This window comes from Plecotus auritus (genome assembly GCF_963455305.1).
Source record: "Plecotus auritus genome assembly, chromosome: 6".
NCBI classification, from domain to species: domain Eukaryota; kingdom Metazoa; phylum Chordata; class Mammalia; order Chiroptera; family Vespertilionidae; genus Plecotus; species Plecotus auritus.
In genome coordinates, this window is record NC_137773.1 from 154,810,673 (window position 1) to 154,822,862 (window position 12,190).

The 12,190-nt window shown below is 38.4% G+C and overlaps 1 protein-coding gene across 4 annotated transcripts in view; it reads right to left on the reverse strand.

The window, feature by feature from the left end:
• Positions 1-12,190, reverse strand: part of TBC1D5 (TBC1 domain family member 5) — a 481,832-nt gene that overhangs the window by 211,783 nt on the left and 257,859 nt on the right. The window lies entirely within an intron of this gene.

The following is a 12,190-nucleotide window of genomic DNA, read 5'->3' on the forward strand; positions in this document are numbered from 1 at the left end:
TTTAAGACGTATATATTAAGTTGTGCACTGTTTCTGAACGCATGGCTGTCTTTTTGGACAGAGTTCTTCTGTAGATTTAATGAATATGTAGATAGCTATAATTATGCCAGCTACTGAAATTCATGTCTATGGAGGCTATTCCATTTCCTCTAAAATGTTGGTAGTGCAGTTCAGTGAATAGACAAGACAAAAAATGAATATTAGCATAAGCTTATGACTGCTTTAGCCATTGACAAAGATATACGTGCTCCAAAAACACACAATAAAAAGGTGCATTGTTGATTACATTGGCTTCTCACATGAAATATCTGTTGAAATGAACCCATTTCTCTTCAATGCCGGTGGCAGGTAGATATACCAGAAGACTGCTTTCTTTTACTTTTTAGTGCTATTTGCTATTGAAATCTCTGCAACTTCTTTCTACATGATCTGTTTTAAAATTTTAACAGGTGCAGGCAAATTTGAAAAAAATAAACATCAAAAAATTAAAAAGCCTCACTGTAAAAACTGTTAAAGGCAAGCTTGAGTACCTTGCAGTACCTATGGCTGAGTAGATAAACAACTGAAATATGCCTCCCAGGCACGCAGACACCAGGGGCCTAACACCTGTGCCTCATTAATATACAAGTAAATCTGCTCTACTGGGAAACAATTGGAAATTAATTGTCCCAAACCACTTACTGAGTTTGAATAAAGGAAGTAGACTTATATTACCAGCATCTTATACCAAACTAAACATCAAGAATCATTCGTCAACAGTTGAGGCAACCGAGTACAGCTTTATGAAATTTCTCTCAGATATAATAATGCCACAAGAAATGTGTAATTTGAAATTTCTTAATCAAAGCTAAAGCCTGGCAATCTCTTCAGAGACTTACTCAAAAGAAAGCCTCTGAAACCCTCAATCATCCTTCCCCACACACATGCAGCTGCCATTGACCAGACCCGACTTATTTTGAGAAAGGCCAGTCTTGCACGCTATGCTATCTGACACCCAGGAATGTAACCAACTGTATATGTGGAGTTAAAAAAACAGATGATGGAGCAAGCGCATCTTCTCCACAGTTTTCCAGAAGAGTTTCCAGGGCAATGGCACATTCCCACTGCCTCGAGCAGGAAAATCTCCAGCCTCAGCCCTATAGCACTTGCCCCCTGTCCCACCAAGCCTTCTGCCTTGTGGGTAAGTATCCTGAGTGGGACACACACCCCAGAAATGCATTTCTATCACCACTCCATGCAAACTTCCTATTCTCATCACTCTATTTGAAAGAGAGAAAATATTTCATTTTTATTTTAATTTGATTTTATATCATTAATGAAACTGAAAATTTATCATGCTTTTAGATCATTTTACATCTCCTCTTTTTACAACTTCCTTTCTTGTCCTTTGCCTATGTTAAGATGTATAGGATAGTGATTAAGAAAACAGACATCAGAACCATATTCTTGGGATCAGAAAAACAGCCAATGTACAAGCTACTTAACTAGCTGTGCAATCATGAGCAAGCTACTTAACCTCCTGTGTCTCTGTTTCATCATCTGTAAAATGGAATAATAATATCATCTCCCTCAAAGAATTACTATGAGGATTTAACTATATGACAGACCCTCAGAAGGGTGCACTGTATATCATAACATTCAATAAATAATATTGTTAATAATGTTATAATAATGCTTTTATTATAGTAGGCCTTATCACAGGTCTAAGATAGTTTTTCATACATTAAAGACATTACACTTTTCCTGCTATCTATATGTATTTTTAACCCAATCCTCTTGATTGTTCTATACTCTGAAGCATTTTAATTTGTATCCTATATAATAAAGAGGTAATATGCAAATTGACCATCACTCCAATGCACAATATGGCCACCCCCATGTGGACACAAGATGGCCGCCACAAGATGGCTGGCAGGTGAGGGCAGTTGGGAGGGACCAGGCCTGCAAGGGAGGACAATTGGGGGAAACCAGGTCTGCAGGAGAGGGCAGTTGGGGGTGATCAGGCCTACAGGGGAGGGAAGTTGGGGGTGACCAGGCCTGCAGGGGAGGACAGTTGGGGGCAATCAGGCCTGCAGGGGAGGGAAGCTGGGGGGGACCAGGCCTGCGAGGGAGGGCAGTTAGGGGTGACCGGGCTGGCAGAAAAGGGCAGTTGGGGGGGGGGACCAGGCCTGCAGGGGAGGACAGTTGGGGCGATCAGGCCTGCAGGGGAGGGCAGTTGGGGGCGATCAGGATTGCAGGGGAGGGCAGTTGGGGGTGACTGGGCCAGCAGAGGGTCGGCAGGGGAGCAGTTAGTCATCAATCAGGCTGGTAGGGGAGTGGTTAGGGGGTGATCAGGCTGGCAGGCAGAAGTGGTTAGGAGCAATCAGGCAGGCAGGCAGGTGAGCAGTTGGGAGCCAGCAGTCCTGGATTGTGAGAGGGCAGTCGGACATCCCCCGAGGGGTCCCAGATTCGAGAGGGTGCAGGCTGGGCTGAGGGACACACACACACACACACACACACACACACACACACACACCATGCACGAGTTTCGTGCACCAGGCCTCTAGTATAATATAAACCTAACATTAATTTATCTTGATGATCTTTCCATTGTGTTTACACTGAAGTAGTTCTTAGCCACTCTAAGTTCAAAGAAATAGTCACTGAAATCTATGGTTTTAAAAATCACTTTAGTCCATTTGTGTTACCTATAGTATTTTAAATACATTATCTATTTTCCAATAATATCACGTACATTACCCATCTCTTATTGTTCAAGTTTTGTTTTTATCCAGGTTTTAATAATACTCAAAGACAAGCTCAGCAATGAGTACAAATAACATTATAGGAGTATATCTCAGAAACTACATTTATATAGCTTGTGGTCTATAAACACAAAGCACAGATTTCAAATCTATTTTAAACCCAAGAGGAATCAGAGCTCGTGAGAGACGATGAAGTTCCATAGCCTGAAAACACCGATGCATTCTAGATCAGAGACGGAAGTGTGATGCAATGACTCCCTAGCTCTTGAAAAATCAGCTTCTATTCAAAGGTACCAAGATATTGTGAAAGTAGACACAGCTGGTGGCTGGATTCATTGCCATCTTGTGAAGTAAGCAGCCTTTTAAGGTCAAGTTACATACTACTTATGTAATGAAGGATAATCATTTGTTAGCTTAAATAAGATCCTGTGCCTTGATTACAGGGTTGGCAAAGAGAAAAGGAGACTGAGGCATGTGAAATGGAAACACTATCTCTGAAATTCACAATCATTTAAATTTATTCATGGGTACTTATAGTTCCAATTAAGCTTTAACATCTCTAACTGATGAAGAGCTCTAACAACAGAGCAACATAAAGCCACAAGATAGCCTATTAATTGTCTTTCTCTCCTCTGGAATAGTGTTTTGTTAATAAACTGTGATACAGAGTATACATAATAAACATTTAGTGCCTACCATGTGCTTAACACTCAGATATATATATTTTAAAGCATAAAGTTAAGAGAACAGATGTATATGCAAACCAATAATGGTGTGATTAAGACAAAGTACTCTGGTAATACAAAGGAGGGGAGAATAGTTTTATATCTAAAAATTAATACTCAGTATAGAAAATAATAAATAGTAGCACTAGGGGCATGTAGCACCATGTTGGATGAGATGCTACATCTAACAACTGAGCTGTCAGAGGTTTGACAGACCTTCAAGGGCAAAATGTTGAAAAGTTTAGCCCTTTGAGGGGAGCTGGACTACTGGACTTGGGAAGAGAACAGGAAGTACTGAGGAGCCAGTGGTGGAATTTTTCAGTTTAATGAACAAAAAAATAAAAGGTAGGTGCTAAACTTTGTCATCCATTTAAAGTATATATATATATATATAATGTTTCTATAATAGCAAAAATCTGGCAATGATGCTATTAAAATGCTTAAATATGTAAGATTTTAGATATATCACCTTTTTAAAAATCATCACCTGAGGATATGTTTTTATTTATTTTTAGAAAGGAAGAGAGAGAGAAACATCGATCAGTTGCCTCCCATAGGTGCCCTGACGGGGGATTGAACCCGAGACCTTTTGGTGTATGGGACAATACTCCAACCAACTTAGCCACCCAGCCCAAGCTAGATATTATCACTTTTAACCTCTAAAACAACCCTCCTAAGGTAACTATATTTGATCCTCTTTATAAATGAGAAAAATAAGACTCAGAAAAATTAAATAGGCTGTCAATAGGAAAAAAGGAATGAGAATTAGCTTGAGCATCTTCCTGGAATAACATGGAAGACACTACTACAGGGAACATGATACTCCAGATATCCAAGACAAAAATTGCCCCTGGCAACAAGGCAAGATATTAGTGTGCCCTTATACTTTCTTCCTTAGATTTTTAGTTTTTGAACAACAAATCCAAGGGTATAGAGAAAAGTTGTCACCAGTTGGACTGAGAAGGTAAGTCAACAACTGCTGTGAGTGGTGATGGACTTCCAGGAACATTTAGATTTGTAAAAGCCTTAAATGGAACAGATTAGAGACTTGGGCCTTGAGGACTCTCTTGACATAGCACTAGTGCCATCTAGTGGCAATTACTCTGCCTTGCAGGCACTGGGTCCCTGAAAACATAACCAGCATCTCAGCAGAGAGGCAGAGATAAACTGGTTTCATTTCTCATGCCAATGATAATGAATTAGTAGTGGCTGCCTTGGAAGCATTGTGTTGAGAAGGATTCTGAGCCTAACCCCGTCCTCCTCAAGAACGTTGTTACTAATTTAAAATGTTGGCCATGAGCGCTGCAATCATTTCTAAATAAATGAAATCAACTTCTGCAGCAGCAGTTGCTGCCTTCCCTCTAAGACCAACTTAGGCAGTTAAACCTCCTGCAATAGTTTTTAAACATGGAGATCAACTAGAGCAGTGGTCGGCAAACTCATTAGCCAACAGAGCCAAATATCAACAGTACAACGATTGAAATTTCTGTTGAGAGCCAAATTTTTTAAACTTAAACTTCTTCTAACGCCACTTCTTCAAAATAGATTCGCCCAGGCCGTGGTATTTTGTGGAAGAGCCACACTCAAGGGGCCAAAGAGCCGCATGTGGCTCGCGAGATGCAGTTTGCCGACCACTGAACTAGAGTATGCAGAGAATAAAAACACAGCTGATGATCATAAGGTACTGTCTATTTCTAATTATGTATTTTAAGGTAGTATTTTTCCAAGCTTTGAATGTAAAATTAATATGAAACTAGTTAAAGACTTCTAAATATAATTATTTAAATACTTTTGTAACCTAAATAATGCATAAGTGACTTAATTATGTGGCAATTCTGGACTAGAAAATTCCTGAATTGTCCCAAATGTTGATACACTAGGGAAAAACACTTAAAAAACATTTTAATAATGTACTAATGTCTTTAACCTAAAGTCAAAACTTCTGGGTAAGGGTAATGCCTTTGCAGTGGTCGGAAAACTCATTAGTCAACAGAGCGGCAAACTGCGGCTCGCAAGCTGCATGTGGCTCGCGAGCCGCGGTTTGCCGACCACTGCACTAGAGAATACACTTTATACTGCATATTTTATATGATGGCTTCTACTCCATTTTGGGGCATTCTTTGGACAAGGGAGAATGGGGCTCAGACGACTACAATAATTGAAAGAGCTCAGAGACCACATAGAGTCTAGCTCTTAGAATCTTTAATACTTGGTTTAGAGAAGCTACTTTGATTTTTACTGATGATGAAAGCTGCTGAGGGCAGAGAAGGGATTATCTCTGGGGAATAGGAAGGAGGGTGGACACGTTTCTTGGAAGTGTCCTAAGGGGGAAGTGTGCTAGATGAGTCCTCAAAGATGACCCCTAGAAAACTGATATGTTGTTTATAGCCTATAAGTTTGGCCAGTCAACCATGATCATCATTTTTGATATTTGACTAGTATAATAGTAAAACTCAAGGCCAGGGCAGGATGAAGTTGATCTTGAAGTAGGATAAACTCAGAGTTAGATGAGTAGAAAATATTTGAAGGTAAAAAAAAAGTGAACCTGATGCAAAAAGATTTATACAATTTTTTAATCCTAAAGTGCATGCCAACATTTGAAAAATCGCCCTATTATTATCATATTTGCTTTATCAAATGCATAGGAAAAAGGAAACAATAAACTTGTAATCTGTTTCTAATCTGTCTAGAAACATAGTGGAAGATTTCTATTAATGAAGGACTGTGCTATAATTCCAATACCCCATGTAAGAGTATGTAACTTTATAACATCTTAAAGGTATGATTTAAAAAAATACTATTCAAATAGAACAAGGAACATCTAAAGTAAAAATCAATGGGAATGTGAGAAGCGTAAATTAGATATGTCGGCATCAGACTGCAGTGTGGCACCAGATCTGGTTAAGCTACAACATTAGGACTGCAGGTGCCAAGATCAACCAGATAAACACTGATGTTATCTATAATTACCTCATTTTTAGCTTAAATCACAGGTAATGAGGGAACTCAGAGATTTTAAAAGGCAATTAGAAAGTCTACTGGCTTTTTTGCTTCCTGTATCAGGAATTTTTTAAAACTTACTTTTATTTAAAGCTTTTTTCCTCCATAATGAAACATCAGAACATAGCACTTATATGTAAAAAAACAGAATGCACAATTGCTCATAAGCTTAAAATGAATTTCTTCTGTGTCTAGGTGAAATGTGTTCTCATGTGATGAGGCTACCTTGAAACAAAGGCAATCATAGCTCAGTTGTTAAAAGTAACTCATGATGATGTTTTGATTCAGGTTTGAAGTTAACATTGAATTGAGAAATCTTGAGCTTCCACCTCTATATCCACAAGGACATAAAGAACTGAGTAGCAACAGTTTTGGACTGTCAAATAGAATAGCCTTTTTTTTTTAAAAAAAAAATAAAACATGTATTATTTTCTTCAAAATGTTTTAAGAGTTTTTAAATTCAAGGTCATGTTAAAGTAGGTAAACTCAACAAACATATTATTTAGAAAATGAATCAAATAAAGCTATATCATAAGGTTATAAAAAATTAAGTACATAATAAAGACACATAATCAAAGGATCAGCATTTAGAAATGAGGTGAGAAAGGGATCCTGTACCAGACAATGTCTATGAAGTTGTCTGGAATGAATACCTTTTATATTCCATGGCTTACTGATGTTTCTTATATAATTAGTAAGGAAAAATCCCCTTCTCCAGCCACCTCCCTGCAGACCTTCCCTCCCTCTTCCCATTCCCCACCCACCACACTTAGCTTGAGATTTGTGAGAATTAGCATGAGCTTGATATCTAGCTTTTTGTATGATAAAGAATTTGGCACACATTCTATAATGTAAGCAATATTGTAAGGGAAATACAGAATTTAGAACAAATTATTTTCCAGTAATTTAGAGACAGGCATTTATCTAGCAAAATCACATCTCTTATTAAAACTCAATTCTATCTCTTAAAGCATGTTTTCCAAGACTGTGTTGACTTACAGAGTTTTGCACCTATAGAAATAAATATATGCTTGAAATAATTTATCTTAAAAAGGTTAAAATGTATATTTAAATGAATCCCCCATTTATTCGATATCCTCTAGATCAGCACCATCCAACAGAACTTTCTGAGATGACAGAAATGTTCTATATCTGACTGTCCAATACGACTAGTGCAACTGAAGAACCACATATTTTACTTTATTTCATTTAAACCTACATTTATATAGCCTCATGTGGCTAATGGTTCTCATATTGGGCAGCAAATCTCAAAGTATTTTAAGGATGATGAACCATTCATATATATATTCAACCTTTAAAATAACAACTATAAAGGTTCAAAGGATATAAACAGTAAAGATTCACATGATACATACTCACACATAGTGCTATTGGGTTAAGAAGACATATGTTAGAAGTTAAATAATATAAGCGGTTAAAAATCAAGGTAATCCCGTAAGGGATGTAACACAATATATACTTAATTATAAGTGAAAGGTGCTACTAGTAAGATCAGATATAGCTGTAATGTTATTTTAGTCAAAAGTCTCTATCTCATTGTCTCTCCCTGTCTGTGTTTCTGTCTCTACCACCACTGCCCCTTGCTTAGTCCCACTTCCCTCTTCTTCCATTCACATACATGTAGAAGTTGGGAAAGTATATCTTTAATAATGACAGTGATACATCTATAACTTATCAAAAATTATCAACAGTGAATCACAAGCCTAATATAACCATACTCAACAACAGACTGGTTCAAAGATCCAGGAAATGGTCATTTTAAATGAAGATAAATGGGTCATAAGATAAACTTTAGTTTAAGGTCAGTATGTAGTTTATAATTTGTTTGGATTAATGTGTCTGGGAAAATAAGTCACATAGGCCTCTGAAAAGGTAAGGAAATATCCATACCCAAGGCCTACTAGAAAATCTCAATGGATTATAATAAAAAACAACAACTCCTCACTAATTTAAAAATCTCCAGGCTTCACAGACAATAGTGTGGTGAAGGCATGGGGAGGGCCGGCGGGCTGGGTGGAGGGGGGCAAAGGAAGGGAAATGGGAGACATTTATAATACTGTCAACAATTTTAAAAACAGTAAAAATCCTATATAATAAAAGGCTAATATGCAAATTGTCCCCTTGGGAGTTCTACCGACCAGGAGTTCGACCGCTCACTATGTTGTGCGCTGACCATCAGGAGGCGGCATGGAATGAAGGAAGGAAGGAAGCCAGCAACCGGGGGAAGGAAGGCCACGGCCGGCAGCCAGAAGGCCCCATTCGGCCCTGATTGCCGGCCAGGCCTAGAGACTCTACCTGTGTATGAATTTTGTGCACCAGGCCTCTACTAAACAAACAAATAAATATATTAATTAATTAATTAATTAATTAAACTTCACACCTCATTACCCAGCATGATGAAAGGCCAATTTCTTAACACAAAAATTTTGAAGGAATCAAAACATTTATAAAACCAGATGATCAGCTCCCAATTTGTATAATGTTTACATAATTAGCTTTTAGAAATTCTAAATCTCTACAGGTTTATCATTTGCTCGATTTTATTTGTTTTATAAAAAATAAAGACAACAAACTAGATGTTAAACTGTTATACATTCTAGCTTCACTTTAATATCACAAACTATCATAATCTTTGTGATTAAAAAAAGAAAAAGAAATAATGCTAAGTGGAAGCACAGTAAGGGCTGAAAGGGCCCTCCTGTGACTAAACATACTCAACCAAGTTTTTAGACATTTTAGTATTCTCCAAATGTTTCTAAGGTTCTGATTATATTCTAATTCATTGAAGTTATTAGAAATTTGATCCCTAGATAACTGGCGTGTTGTTATATATCCAAAGAAATGGGGGGGGGGGGCAAGAGGGGGGGGAGAGAATCCTTTTTGTTTTTTTGTTTTTTTTAAATATATTTTATTGATTTTTTTACAGAGAGGAAGAGAGAGGAATAGAGAGTTAGAAACATCGATGAGAGAGAAACATCGATCAGCTGCCTCCTGCACACCTTCTACTGGGGATGTGCCCGCAACCAAGGTACATGCCCTTGACCGGAATGGAACCTGGGACCTTTCAGTCTGCAGGCCGACGCTCTATCCACTGAGCCAAACCGGTTAGGGCGAGAATCCTTTTTCTTACTACTGGTTTTGGGCTGGAGAAGGGAGGGCTGGGGAAAACACTGAAACAAAGAAAACAGGGCTAAGGAGACCTACCGAGTCTGCACTGTTTCCCATGAAGGCTAGAGCAGTAGGAGTAGTAGTTTTATTACTGATTTTTTAAAACAGTTGCTCTGCATCATAGGGGAAGATGAAACATTTTCTCATGACCTCTTAGCCCAAATTAAATTGTGTGTCATAAAAATTCCTGTGTTAGGCAGAAGTATTCTCTATTGCTGAATTTTTTTATTATTTGAAAGTTCACCTACTTCAAAAGAACCCAAATCTTGTCCTGACTTCACAAAAAGGCCTTTTGTTATTTGCTATTCTATTATCCATACACTCAGTAATTCAGATTCCAAATGCATGCCACAAAAATTTAATTATATGACCACAGACATCTCTATGAACCAAAGAGATGTTTCCATAAAGTAACAACTTTATATTATGGAATGCTATTATAAAACTTAAAGTTGGAACCATTAAGAAAATTCTCATTTTGCTACAGTCTTTTAAGACTAGGATTAGCAATGGCATCTAGAAATGGACAGGCTGGGGTTCCTTCTCTGGGGCCCTTCAACAACCCATGTGGCAGTGGCAGAAACAGGAATGGGAGCAGTGTTTAAAATGTCAAAAGACCACTCTGGTTGTATTTATTTACTAGAGGCCCGCCGGTGGGATCCCTCGCCCTGGCCTGCACCCTCTCCCAATCTGGGACCCCTCAGGGTATGTCGAAGAGCTGGTTTTGGCCTGATCCCCACAGGCCAGGCTGAGGGACCCCACTGGTGCACGAACCCATGCACCAGGCTGGTTTTGGCCCAATCCCCACAGGCCAGGCTGAGGGACCCCATTGGTGCACGAATCCGATCCCCGCAGGCCAGGCCGAGGGACCCCACCGATGCACGAATCTATGCACTGGGCCTCTAGTATGCATATAAGATCTTTGGTTAATCTCTTCCACCCTCCCCCTTCTCCTCCACACTGAGATTCATCAGTCAGTTCCATGTTTCCATGCCTGTGCATTATGTGTCTGCTCCCTGGTGATCACTGCATGTCATAGCTACCGGTCGAACGGTCGGCCAGTCACTTAGGCTTTTATATATATAGATCCTACTCCACTCCCTCCACCCTCTCACAGATCTCTCAAGTGGAAAAACAGTCCCTCTTCAACCTACACAGTCAGAATACAAAGGAGAGAGGCAGGCCCTGGGTGTGGCCCAGGTAGGGAGTGGCAAGCAAACAACAGTAGTTCCATGGGAGATTATAAACCTATTATTGTGGATGGAACAAAATCCAAATAATGAGAGGTCTGTGCCTGGTTCAATGATAGTAGAGCTCTCATGTTCAAGAGAACTTTAAGATCTAGAAGCACTTTAAAAACCTGTAAAGAGAGTTAGGAGATGATGTTCAACTATCCTGATTTACTTCTAATTGATTGAGAGACCTGGGCATGTCATCGTAATTACTTTCCTAATCTGAGCAAGTAGCTTGAAATACAATCTCTGAAATTCCTTGAGAGTATTCAAGAGTATGTCAACCAGACTGAACTACTTCTATATCTTTCTCAGAACATTGCATCTATAATCATGGAATGAAAACTATGTCCATATGTTCAGATGGTACCAGGACATCTTTTAAATTTCAAATACTCCCTCATTAGCAGGCTATTTCTTATTCTACCCCATAGCTGCTTTGTAGATTTTCCCCATATTTCTAGACATATTTTTCATTCTCACTTTTTATCATTATCAAGTATTTCATTTCATTTTGTGGGATTTAAAGACACATTATTAACATCCAGTTACATTTATTATATTTGATTCAAATATACCAAACATCTATGATATACTGAAACCTAAAACTTGAATACTGTAAAGAGAACAGTTCATGCAAAGTAACAATGTCAACACAATGGAACAAATATATGTAAATACCCATGTTGTGGGTCATTTTAGCTGTCTTTACAGATAAGGGCATAATTTTGTCATTGAAAAAATGTAAGGCCAATCAAATCCACCCATTCTAATAGTGCAAAAAAACCTGCATTGCTGAAGAGTAGAAAATGAAGATTGTCTTTTTTCATATTGTTCAACTCAGAAAACTGCTATCCTAGAATGTCCAGTAAACATATTGTCCTGCCCCCAGCCCGCACCTCTCAGTTCTAATTACCCCATCTGGTATCCCCCTGCTCTTGGTAAAATTCTTCCTTTGCAACACGTCATTATCATAGTTGGTTCCATGTTTGTCTCCCCTAGACCATGAGGACACCAGGGGCAGGGTCTATGTTGTATTCCTCTTTGGGTCTTGGTGTTGGAGGTTTAGCACACTGGCTTGCCTATGATGAGTGTACAATAAAGATTTGCAGAATGATTGAGATATGTTCCTCTCTTGAATAAAACAAACAAACAAAGATATAAACATGTCAGAGAAACACTTTTAAAAGCTCTGGATTAAAAATAAAATGAAAAATTGGATTACTAACCACTGCTATTTTCCCCCAAAAGGCAAGGTAATCTGATATAAAAAATAGACAAATATTGAATATCAATTTCT